The sequence below is a fragment of the Anabrus simplex genome, chromosome 2, assembly GCF_040414725.1.
Source record: "Anabrus simplex isolate iqAnaSimp1 chromosome 2, ASM4041472v1, whole genome shotgun sequence".
Lineage (NCBI taxonomy): Eukaryota > Metazoa > Arthropoda > Insecta > Orthoptera > Tettigoniidae > Anabrus > Anabrus simplex.
In genome coordinates this window covers 290,951,578-290,964,774 of record NC_090266.1, presented here as the reverse complement: position 1 = coordinate 290,964,774, position 13,197 = coordinate 290,951,578, and the positions used below count along the sequence as shown (strand labels likewise).

The 13,197-nt window shown below is 38.4% G+C and overlaps 1 protein-coding gene across 2 annotated transcripts in view; it reads left to right on the top strand.

Moving 5' to 3' along the window:
• LOC136864067 (prolyl 3-hydroxylase 2) overlaps window positions 1–13,197 on the top strand; it is a 540,144-nt gene that overhangs the window by 266,220 nt on the left and 260,727 nt on the right. The window lies entirely within an intron of this gene.

The following is a 13,197-nucleotide window of genomic DNA, read 5'->3' as shown; positions in this document are numbered from 1 at the left end:
GATATCCCGTAGTTGAGTTTTTCATCTTTGAGGCATGGTAACTTGTCTCTTCATCTAGATTTGTTAAGATGTGACGGAGCTCTCAAATGTTTTTACCTGTGCCACCTTGACAAGAGATTGAACCTTATCATATAACAGTTCAGTTATATAGGGTGTTTCCATAAGAGCATGCAAAAATTTAACAGGACATAGAGGTAGTGAACCTGGGGTCGGAGAAGCCGGCTTAAGGGGATATGGAAGTAAACTTGCCTACCGCTTGTCTCGCATTACAGTTTTCCAGCTTATTTACAACTAACATGCATACAAGTTTACACATACTGTGCTGTTTACTTACATGTTCATTCTTTATTCCCTACAAGGAAACAAGAAGGACGAGCCTGATTACTAGGAAGTCATGATGCAGATTTTGTTTACTTTACCTGACCATAAGCTGGCTCTGTTGTATCGTATTTACATTGTCCCATGACAGAACGTACTATGAATCACCGACAGACCCATTCATTTCTCAGTGCTATTCAGAGAAGAACAGTACAGTACAATGGAAAGGTACCGGTACAGTTTCGCAGAACTCACTGACATGCACCTGGTGTGTGGGGAAGCACGTTGCAATGCTCTCGCTGCTGAAAGGCTGTACAGGGAACGATTTCCTAACAGGCATCTTCCATCACGACGAGTGTTTATGTCTCTCGATCGATGAATGCAGGAGACTGGTTCATTGGAAAGAAGAAACGAGGGACCCGGCAACATGAAAACCACTCGCACACTGATTTTGAAGAGGTGGGGCTGGAACGTGCTGCAGCGGACCCCACTACAAGTACTCGTCGTATTGCACGTGAAATGGGTGCTGCACATACTAGCGTATGGCCAGTACTCCACAAGCAACAATTACACCCATATCACCCACGACACGTCCATGCAATGCTTGTGACTGACTTGGTACCAAGGGTCCCATTGTGTCAGTGGTTGCTCCAACAATGGATTGAGTGACCAGATTTCCTCCAAATCGTGCTGTTTACTAACGAGGCCTCGTTTGATCGTGATGGTATTTTGAACAGCAGGAATAGCCATGTGTGGGCTGTGGAAAACCCTCACACTGTAGTAGAGTCACACCATCAAGTACGTTTTGCTGTGAATATCTGGGCCGGCATTGTAGACGACAATCTCATTGGGCCACATCTTCTACCTGGCCATCTGAATGGCCACCTGTACTTGAGGTTCTTGCAAAGAGTTCTACCTGAGTTGTTGGAGGAAATACCCTTGGCTGTTTGTGCGAGGATATGGGTACAACATGGCGGTGCACCGCCTCACTTCAGTTGGATATTCGCAACCATCTCAATGCTGTATTTCCTGGTCGCTGGATTGGAAGAGGAGGTCCTATCCATGGCCTGCAAGATCACCTGACCTGAATCCCCTTGATTATTTCGTATGGGGATATCTAAAGTCACTTGTGTATGAGACCCCAATGGATACGGCGACGGAATTAGTTGCCAGAATTGTAGCTGCTTGTGATTTGATTTGAAACACACCAGGGATATTTGTCAGGGTGCGTCAGAATCTTGTTCGCTGATGTCATGCTTGCATTGAGGTTGATGGCCATCAGTTTCAGCACATTTTGTAAGATACAGTGCAAATGGTACATTCATTGTGTCAATGATGGTATTTGTAGTTAACTGTAACTAATGTAAATAAAAAGTACACAGTCATGTGATTGTATTCCTATTATCTCCTTAAGCTGGCTTCTCTGACCCCAGGTTCCCTACCTCAAATTGTTCAGTGGAGCATCTTCTATGTCCTGTAAAATTTTTGCACGCTCTTACAGAAAACCCTGTATAAGGGACTCTAGTATCAATGTCTTTTCCCTCGTTGACTCTCTTAAAAATTACAAAAGCTCCCACTTTCGTTCCACTGGGTTGTGTCTCGGTTAGGAACTTTTTTTTTTTACAGAAGTTTGGACAGCCTCTAAGTCAAATCTCTGGATGAATTCTTTCTTGAATTCTTCCCAGTCGATACCAAGAGCCCTCTAATATTCTGCTGCCAAGCCCCTGCTGACCTCTTTAGTTGTTGTCTGACAATCTCTAGGTATATTTCTGATGGTATATTTGTCCTACATAGTAGGGACTCCGATGTTTTCAGTAACGTTTTTAGGACACTCCTCGACCCTTCCATGAAATTCCGGTAGCCGGTCTTTAATTACTCCGGCGTCAACAGGTACGCCAAAGGGAAGATCTGTACCCAGGCCGACTTGGTTACTGCCTACACAATTACTCTGGGGTCAACAGGTACTCCAAAGGGAAGATCTGTACCCATGCCGACGTGATTACTGCCTACACGTTTTCTTTTCGAGGGTTAAAATTTTACTATTTACCTTCAACTCAAATTCCATAAATTTCTGGTCTACCTTAGTTTTTAAAATTGTTGGATTCTCGCTCAGGTTCTCCAAACTTTACTTCAACTGTATCTTCTAAATTATGCATATCGTCTATTACTTTAACTATGTCTGATTCTAAACTACTTTTTTTATCATTTATTATTGAACTATTTTCTTTGACAGCCTTGTCCAGAGAATTGATTTGGTCCTTTATTTCCTGAGACTGGTTCAGCTGGGCCTCGATTTTTCCGGACTGGGCCTAAATCAAACTTAGCTTCTTCCTCCGAGGTGTCTTCGAAGTCAAAACTATCCGGGTCCTCCTCGTTTTTCAACAAATCTTGCTGCAGCCTCACTTGTAAGTCCGCTTTGTCTCACGCTGTCAGCAAACCTCGCTTCACGTAGAATCGCCACAGTCATCTAGTCAATCTTCATTTTTTAATCAAATATCATCCAAGGGTCCTGTCATGGTCGCCAGTTTATTGTTCTCAATGCAATTTTATTTTGGTGTAAATAAATATCACATGAGATACATTCACTTCCTTGCATAACACCACTTTATTGCCATTACATCTATACCTCAACAACACACAGTTATACATAATTATACATAACACTCCACTATTAAGGGAAACACACTGAAGCAATTTACTGTCAATTTTGTCAAGTGCAGATATCAACAAGTCCTCAGACTGATCGTTCACTTCACTATCACACAATCGATTCTTAAAAGTACAGCTATCAGCCAGTCCACTCACTGATTATTCACTTTACCATCACAAGGCAAGACAGACTACCCTCTCACTCAAGTCAGTTCTGACAAGTTCAGATATCAACCAACTCCTCAGTCACTCTAAAACACTCGCTCTAACCCACACTACATTCTCTTACTGCAATGTCTGGTTCTCTCGGCCTGTCAGCTCGATATATATACTGGTATACCAAGAATGAGTTAGCTGGAAAATTTATAATGTCTAATAACGGACCATTTATATTGGTATTATAAATTTACTCATTCAGCTATTTTTTTGCTAGCGGCTTTACGTCGCACCGACACAGATAGGTCTTATGGCGACGATGGGATAGGAAAGGCCTAGGAGTTGGAAGGAAGCGGCCGTGGCCTTAATTAAGGTACAGCCCCAGCATTTGCCTGGTGTGAAAATGGGAAACCACGGAAAACCATCTTCAGGGCTGCCGATAGTGGGATTCGAACCTACTATCTCCCGGATGCAAGCTCACAGCCGCGCGCCTCTACGCGCACGGCCAACTCGCCCGGTTTACTCATTCAGGACAAATATTTCAGATTCTCTATGGGAATCAACATCTATATCATATATACTGATCAACAAACAGTCTAGAAATATCGACTTCTGGAAATGTTCTTGCGGCACTTTAAATGGAACATATCCGAACATGCAAGGAACAATCGATCGACCGGCCTCTCGATTGTAGGAGATCAAATTTGAATATTCGGTTACGTGTACACAAACCATAGTGAAAAATCTACAAAATTCCTAATGTTTCTACGTGTATCTGGATAATAAATCATTATAGTAAGTTTCCAGAAACCTCCATATGTATCAGATTGAAAGAGGATTATACCCAATATATGAATATTGCAGAGTTTTCTGCAGTTTCTGAGTACACAGACTTTGAGGTTAGATGTATTCACAATGCATATTTGAGATTATACAAATGTACAGTCCATATTTACAAGGTATAGTCATACTTAGCATTTAATAAAAGATAATTAAAATATATTAAAATTGAAGGTTTTGCAAGTATTAGGTTATTTGTAGGATGGCGTACGTACGACACTGTGACATTGCCATCCATACCTGGAGAGGCTGTTGTGGCACATCTTAGAGGAACTCGTCATCTGTGGTAGAGTTGCAAGTTAAAAGAGTGGAGAAGTGTTGTTTCCAGCGCTCCAGGATGTCCTTGCTACCAGTAAAGTTGGCAGCATTCTTGGCTGATTATAGAGTTTCTATTGAAGAACAATTTGGTCCATATATTTCTTTCATCCCTGCATAGAAGTTTTTCAGGCCTCTGGCATCAGATAACCTCTGAAGTTCTTGAGCATTCTGTTGCCACAGATGTTCTTCATTTCCCTGATTCAAGTTTTGCATTTCCATGTAAAATCTTGAAAATGGGCTGTCTTCAAGCTGGAGGATTGATCTTGCTGAAGGGATATAAGAACTTGCCATTTGGCATCAATCAGGCTCATAATTTTTGCATTGTTGTCCTCAAACCAGTCTTGACCCTTCCTTTCTTAAAAATCAATATATTTCTTAGGTCCCTCAAGGAGAACTGTTCTAATTATTGACCATTCTTGCTCCACTTCATTTGTGATAGTTGGATTGAATCCCAGCCGCTCGGAGATTGCAATTTGGAACTGTGTAGCAATGGATCAATCTGAAAGTTTACGAATGTCATACTTCCTTCTGGACAGACGTGAGCGATGCTATGGCAATTTACAGTGGGAAGAGATTCTGAGTTAACAGATCAGAAGTTTGTGGTCTGTCTAGCAGTCATCAGTTATTTTACCATCTTGGTGATCAGAATGTCTTCCTTATCATGTTGCTGGTTGATGACGTAGTTAGTCAAGAATATGCCAGTACTTAGAGCGTGGGGTTCATCCACGTGGTGTTAAAACTGTTAGGTAGCTGGAACTGAGTATTGTGACAAACCGTTTGTGCTCAGCACATAGGCTGAGAAACAGTAATCCATTGGTGTTGCTTTTCCCAATACTACGTGGGGCCATCACATTTTCCTACAGCCGATTATCACTCGCAATTTTGGCACTGAAATCACCAAGCAATAACAATTTGTCCTTAGGTGCTACTTTGCAGATGCGTGTACTCACCAGGCGATAAAACTTGTTCTTAACATCTATATCAACATCTAGAGTGGGGGCTTACGAGGAGATGTGAATGATGAAAATTTCCCCTGCAAGCAGTGTACAGAGAGTCTTAAGTCATTCACTGATTGCTGTTGGAGTGAGCTGAAGGGCTTTTACTTGTTTTGTTTTCATAACAAACCCAACACAATGCATACAAGCCACAACTTCCACTTTTCCCTTTCAAAAGATGGTATAGCTTGATCTGAACTCCAAAACTTTTCCATCACCAGACAATTTGGTTTCACTCAAGGCTGCTGCTGCTGCTGGGCTGAGTGGCTCAGACAGTTGAGGTGCTGGCCTTCTGTTCCCAACTTGGCAGGTTCAATCCTGGCTCTGTCCGGTGGTATTTGAAAGTGCTCAAATACGTCAGCCTCGTGTCGGTAGATGTGCTAGCACATCAAAGAACTCCTGCGGGACAAAATTGTGGCACCTCAGCATCTCCAAAAACCGTGAAAGTAGTTATTGGGACGTAAAGCAACTAACATTACTGCTTCTGCTGCTGCTGCTGCTGCTGCTATTACTACTACTACTACTACTACTACTACTACTACTACTTGGAAGTGCAGAGTGTTGCTATTGAAATTGTATTTAATTAGCTGAATATTTGTGTTTCTCAAACAGTAAATATTTCATGATTGTGACATAGTGACACTCAAGGTAATGGAAATATGTAATTGAACTTCTGTTGCTGGTAAATTACATACAGCTTTTACTTGATTTCTAAATTTTCTTCAGTATGTTGTTATATGCTCATATAGTTTCCCTGTTCTATTACAGAAAGAATCCTCCTGACTATTAAGGTTCACCATACTCAGAAAAATGTAGGGAGAAGACACGTCTGTCCAAGTGCCTTACTACTTTCATACTGCATGATATTTCTGGAGGTGCTTAATTTATATGGAAACTGTCTTGTTGAGTATTTTTTCTCAGGATCAGGATGATGATGATAGTTCAGCAAATCCGTTTTGACCCTTTCCGCCTTTTCACATCTCACTAAATGCGTTATTATACTGTCTCAATATGAAAACAATGCAAATCAAAGAGAATTCAAGTAAAACATAGTAACTAATTAACATCAAAATAATGCAAGTTCACATTTAACAAATCAGAGATGACTAACAAAGTAAATATTTGTATAACATATCTAGTAACTAACTCACACATACTTAAAATCTCCTAAACTGAAGAGGATTTTCTGGAATTTATGAGCATAATTTTATAACATTGTTCCATAATGCCTCATTATTTTGCACCCAATATTTGTTACTACTGTACTCACTGCAGCAGTTATCAAGAAACTCTTTGACATGAGAGAGTGAACCTCCTTCAGAAATCTCAGTAATAAAGAAGTCATTGGTAAATGTAATATACGAACTTGACGATGAAGAGTTTTCCTTTGTATAATACTTGTGAGTGTCTTGTTTACTGTTGAAGGCTTTTGTACATTAACATGCATAAATATCTGTGCACAGCACAAAAACTTTAATGCTTCGACTTTTTAATGAATAAATTGTAATTGTGATTTTTTAAATAATTCTGTCAAATATGTTTAACTTTTGTTTTCAAACACCTTTTCTCCCTATCAAAGTTTCTGTCATACTGGTATTTGCATATGGTGGATGAATTTTGCTGCCATGATAGTAACTTGAGAATATCTTTTATTGTAATTCTGCCATAGAAATAATACGAGGGTCAAGTCATAAGTTATGGCAACTATTTTTTTTCTCACAAACAGGAGACAATGCGGAATATCTAAGATATGCATTTGGAAATATAGGGCATGTACATATGCATAGTGCCTGAAGACAAATTCTGACTTCAGGAGATTCTCGTAGGAAAGTGACAGAACACAGGCCATTGATAAACATTGTTTTATTATGGTATATAGACAGCAAATACACAAGACTATGTACAAAGGACAGGTCTCCACTGGTTACATATCTTCAAAATAATCACCCAAGGTTTCCACTGTGTGTTGCCAGCGGTGGGGCAGGTGCTGAATACCATTCGCTGCATGTGTATCACTAATGTGTGACACCTCTCTCCGAAATGCTGTTACGATGTCCTCTTTGTTAGCAAACTGTTGTCCACGTAATGGCTCCTTGACTTTGGGGATTAGATCATAGTCACACACCTAATGACTCCCGCAGCTCTGCATTGCATTGGCGTGCATTTCTGCTGCAGAGAACTGCTATGTTAATATACGATCGTTGCTCCTGCTTGTTGACTTTCATTTTGTGACGCTCTCATGCACACACTGAACTTGGGGGCATGCTGTTTTTTACATACACAATCTAGTGGCATCATACGCAAGTACATACTGTACATTTCCAAATGCATGTCTTAGATTTTCCATGTTGTCTTCTGGTCACTAGAAAAAAAATTGTTGCCATGACTTATCACTCGACTTCCGTAATAATAATAGCCTATGCAATGGTTCATTGTGTGTTTAAATTTAGAATTTGGTTATGTATGCCTTTATTAAAATTCATGTCATAGGTTAAAACCCAATGTACTCCAACCTCAGATTGTGACTACAGTGTCTGGTTTTTAATTATGTGGCTGGGATTTTAATCCCCATCAGGTTTTGTTTTTAATATATCTCCATTCCACTTACTGAATAAAGTATGAATTTGTTGAATATTATTATTTTAATTGTACTGTATATAAGAGATGATTAATAAGCTGCAGAGATATGACATTCTTCATCAAAGATCAACTTTGGTTCATTCATTGGTATCTGTTTTAATGAAATTTGCTATTAATATTATGGTACTCTCGCTCGAGACTCTCAAGACTGATGTCATGGATCTCAAGAATCTTAAGAAGTTCTCGAGACCAGTTCTCCCGTGCTGTGGTCTGTGCAATGACCCAGTAAGACGAGCGTAAATGGCACCCGAAACTTTGTAGCTGGTATATCATCAGCAATTATTGTGTGAAATTATGTCCTCAGTGGAAACACCATCATGACATGTATGCCAATAAATGTTGTCAAAAACACACTGCTCGAGTTTTGAATTGTTATTTAATGATATATAACTGTGCACAATGTTTACAACTGCTGACTAAATATTACAATACATGTAATATACGGTACCAGTACTTCAGTATGTTACATAAAAAGCATTTGAACCAAACAAATTCTATACCCTCTATTTTGGAAAATGTGTCAATAAAACCTTTCAATTAACCTTTGAGATCAGCTTTTTTTTTTCCACCAGTACAATGTTAATATTGTTACATACTTCTTCAATTGAAGTCTTTATGCCATATTTTGCTATGATGTCATTTCATAGCATCAGTTGAAACACCCCCCCCCCCAAAAAAAACAAAAAATCACGCACCATGTATGAAGATCTGAATACAGTACCAAACCAAACCCCATGGTGCAACAGCCCCAGAGGGTCATGGCCTACCAAGCGACCGTTGCTCAGCCCAAAAGCCTGCAGCTTATGAGATGTCGTATGGTCGGCTCGACAAATCCTCTCGCCCATTATTCTTGGCTTTCTAGACCGGGGCTGCTAACTCACAGTCAGATAGCTCCTCAGTTGTAATTATTTAGGCTGAGTGGACCTCAAACCAGCCCTCAGATCCAGGTAAAAATTACTGACCTGGCTGGGAATCGACCCAGGGTGTCCGGGAAGAGGCAGGCACAATGGTACCGACTGAGTATGGTACCATACACGGTTTAAAATACAAATAAATTACGAATATCGTTGATACCAACAGACACGGCCTCTGGTTACTACATAATTAGTACAATGTCTATAACTCAAGGGGTTTAAGACCTAAATCACTGGTTTACTGGGTAACCTCAAATAAGAGTATTACTGCTGAATACACTGCCACAGTGCCTATCCTTTATAATAATATATCACATCAATAATAGATGCAGGCTAGAACTGAGTGGCGTAGTCTCTCATTGATATGTATTTATGGAATGAAGAAGGCCCATGAGACTACTCACGTACTCAACGCAAACAACTTCCAGCTCCTCCTAGGCACAGGTCTACTCCATGATACGGACACAATGCTCTCAAGATATCCTGACACCTCTCGCAAGCAATAGGTCATTATGCTATTCTTGAGAAATCTTGAGATCCCATTTCTGACTGTCCTTCGCTCAGTACTGGTCGCATTATAATATATACATATAATGTACATTGCTAATTTTCACCTTTCTAGCATTCAGTCTCTAAGCCAGAACCAGGCTTATCATGGAGACTTTAATGACTTCCTCACTGACAGATGATGCAATGTTTATATTACTAAATAGATGTCTGTATATAGTTTTTTACATTTTTTGTGTATAAGTTGAAGTGTGTGCTAAAAAGTACTTGTACATTTTTTCTCTGCTACACGGAAAACCATAGGATTATGGATATGTTTTCGGGCTTAGAAGATGAGAGAGCAAGTTATAACATGTAACTGGAGCTTACATTCTTATGCTAATGTATAAATGATGCTACTGTCCTAGTATACAAAGATGACAAACACTGGTTGCCATGGTTACAATGGTGTCAGGGAATTGATGTTGTTAATTCCAGATAGACCTCCAGCTCAAAAATATATCCTTGTTAATAAATGTAACTGAACTAAGTGCCTCCATTATCTTCTGTTTACAGCTAGCTCTCTGGTCTTGTCTGTTTCCTCTCTTATCTTGAAAATAGTACAGCTAAACCACTGTTTCCTAGATCTTCCACTTCGTCGCCATAAGACCTATTTGTGTCGGTGCGACATAAAGCCCCTAGCAAAAAAAAAAAAAAAAAAGATCTTCCACTGATGTGCGAGTCAATTAGTCTCATAAGAAACCTATTTATCTCATATGTCCTTATCTTCTAAACTGATTCATACGCACAGCTTCATCCAAGGTTCTCCTCCCTAGCTTAGCAGTTATATTTTGATTATGAATTATGTCTTTTCTCCCAAGATTCCCTAAGGTTAACAGATTGAAGAATCTTTCATGAACAGTCTTATATTGACATTGTCACAGAGCTAGAATATTCAGTGGAAGATAAGTGTATCGCTCAGACTTCCGTGACCTCTATAATAAAGGAGGGCTTTAGAGGTATGGGAAATAGGATGATTGGACAGTTAATAGGAAAGTAAGTGGCCATCATCTATAGGAAAGGCTTCATCCCAGCATGGTAAATCATTTAGAGAATGACAGGTAATGGGATTCAAACCACATTTTCTGAGGCTACTGATAGAATCCCAGAAGCCAGCACTGAAAAGTACTTGACCACCCTGGTCAATAAGAATAACTATTTCCATACATCAGAAAATTTGATGAATGAACAATAATTTTGCTACTTAAGGATCGCCTCACTGTGACAATTTTTGTCTGTAGAAAAGTAATAATGTGTTGACATAATGAAAAGTATACTGTAAAATACAAATCACTGGCATGAAAAGTTTAAAAGTCTTATGGACAGAATAACCATCCTGAAACAGACAGTAGAATAACGAGACACTTGATGATGATTCTAATCACCCAACCTCACACAAGTTAGCGGGACTGAACACGATGATAAACTGAGCAATAACTATACCAGTGAGCAAAACCTATTTTTACAACAAAATACAATAGCAAAACAAATCGTGGTAGAATACAACCATCTTCCCAACACAGTAGAACAGCTCTTCCCAACACAGTAGAACAGCTATTAAAACAACAACAGGAAAAACATCAACAAACCCCAACCTGAAAACAATAAATATGTGGTTCTTAATTTCATGAATAAAAATACGTACAAAATAGCTAATGTGCTCAAAAAGGAACAATTTAAAATTGCATTCAGAACATACAACACATTACAGAAACAAATTGGTAAATGGAATCTGAATAAAAAAAGGCCATTTCTCTAAATCAGGAATTTATAAACTGAAATGCCAAGAACCAAATTGTAACACCCCGTACTTCGACCAGACAAAACAATTTCCACATCAGGTACAAAAAACACAAAACACAATTAGTTACAACAGACACTCAGCATTTAGCGAACACATGTTTTACAGATGACAGCTCACACCAATTCACAGATATCAACACAGATCGAAAAAATTAACACATCGATAATAACAGCAAATCCTTGAATGTTGATAAATGTGTCAAAATTTACACATTCAAAAAATTCATCCCTATTCGCACTACTTAATTTCTGAACTACATTCCACACTTCCTTCATTAGTGCTTAATGAACACCACAGAGGTTACTCTGACTTAAAAGTCTGCAATGTGGGTTAGGATATTCTTATCTGTAGTAAATTCTCTGAATTTATGCAGCGTCTTGCCACTCCAGAAGTTTTAGTACGTTACCGTTCATCAATAAAAATAATGTCTTACAAGATACACTTTAATTAAATTCATTAAATCATTAACACAAATTTCATCCTAAATAAACAACAACAATAATAATACTACTACAAATACAGTTCCACAAAAGCTGTTCATGTAAACGTAAATTACATAACGGAAAATTAAAGGAAAATTAGCCAGCCAATTAAAAGCTCATTAGATAACCCTTAAGTACCCTTAAGTACAAACTGCAACGCCACATATACATGCCAAGCAAAAATATATTTCCATGCCATATTTTTAAATGAAGATGATGATAATGATGATGAACTGTGGGTACTGTTCCAAAACAGTTGAAGTAAGCGAAAATGACATAACGGAAAATTACCCGTATAATAGGCAAATCATTAGATATTAGTTTACAAAAGAACTGTAATACGATGATGATAATTATAATAATAATAATACCTAAAAGTAAATTACAGCGTGTCACTGACCTGGACAGGGTGGCGGGCATGGCTTAACGGAAGTCAACCGACTGACTAGCCCGCAGGACTTGTGCAATGACAGAGCAACAGTTTTTCAACAAGACTTCATTAAGATAAGTTCCAGATTTCAAGTTCATAAGTATTTAAACAGGAATAAACATAAATGTTTATACTTTCTAAATATTTGAGTGTGATTTTATAGAATATGATGTTCTCTTACAAACGAAACATGTCATTCTATTTCATTTAAGTTGTTTCTTTTTCAAGTATAATACTGTTACCATAGGTTTTCTTTTTCAGGTAGTTTATACATTTCTTTACTCAAAATTAGTTTCAGCAGACTGAAGAACCTAATTGTTATAAATTAACTGAGTCAAAACTGAAAAGAGATGACTTACGATATTACAAACATCTTTTTTTTTTCGACATCATGTTTACACCAGTACCTACAAAAATTACACAGAAATGGGGATTAATTGGTATTCACCCTTTAGCACAATTGTATATTATCTAACCATACCACATACACAATTAGATAGTTACTGCACTTCCTCACTTATCAAAACTATTGCACACTGACATCTTACAGACTCCTGATGATGTGAAGGAAATTGTGCAGTGACAAATTACCAGTGTTGCCACCAAGCACAAATGAATTTTCCCTGTGCCCTTGCCAAGCATGTGCCTGGAGCAGACTGCTGTCCCCTCTAACCCTGTAGTTGCACTCGTGGAAGCAGGATAGAATTGCTAAAATAAAACTTATGAAAATCTCCTTCTTTGGATGTGACTAAATCATAAAGCAAGCAGCTTTAGAAGTCAATTCATTTTTGTGCTCAAGGGTGTACATAGTGTACCTATATCTTTTGATACAGTACAATAAAAAAATGCACTACAAATATTTGAAATTTTACTTGAGAATTTATAATTTAGTAAACAGAATGGAGACTCTCTAAAAATGACTCAATATCTGAGGACTAAACCCTGGCCGTATGGGTCAGAGTTCGACATAGTAGCCACTGACCGAAACTTGAAACACGCACTTGAATATCTGTGACTTATGAACTTAAAAACATTTCTTTATACGCTTAGAACTGTTATAAATATTAGAGCTAGGAACAACACTGGTGCTTTTAATTATTAGATT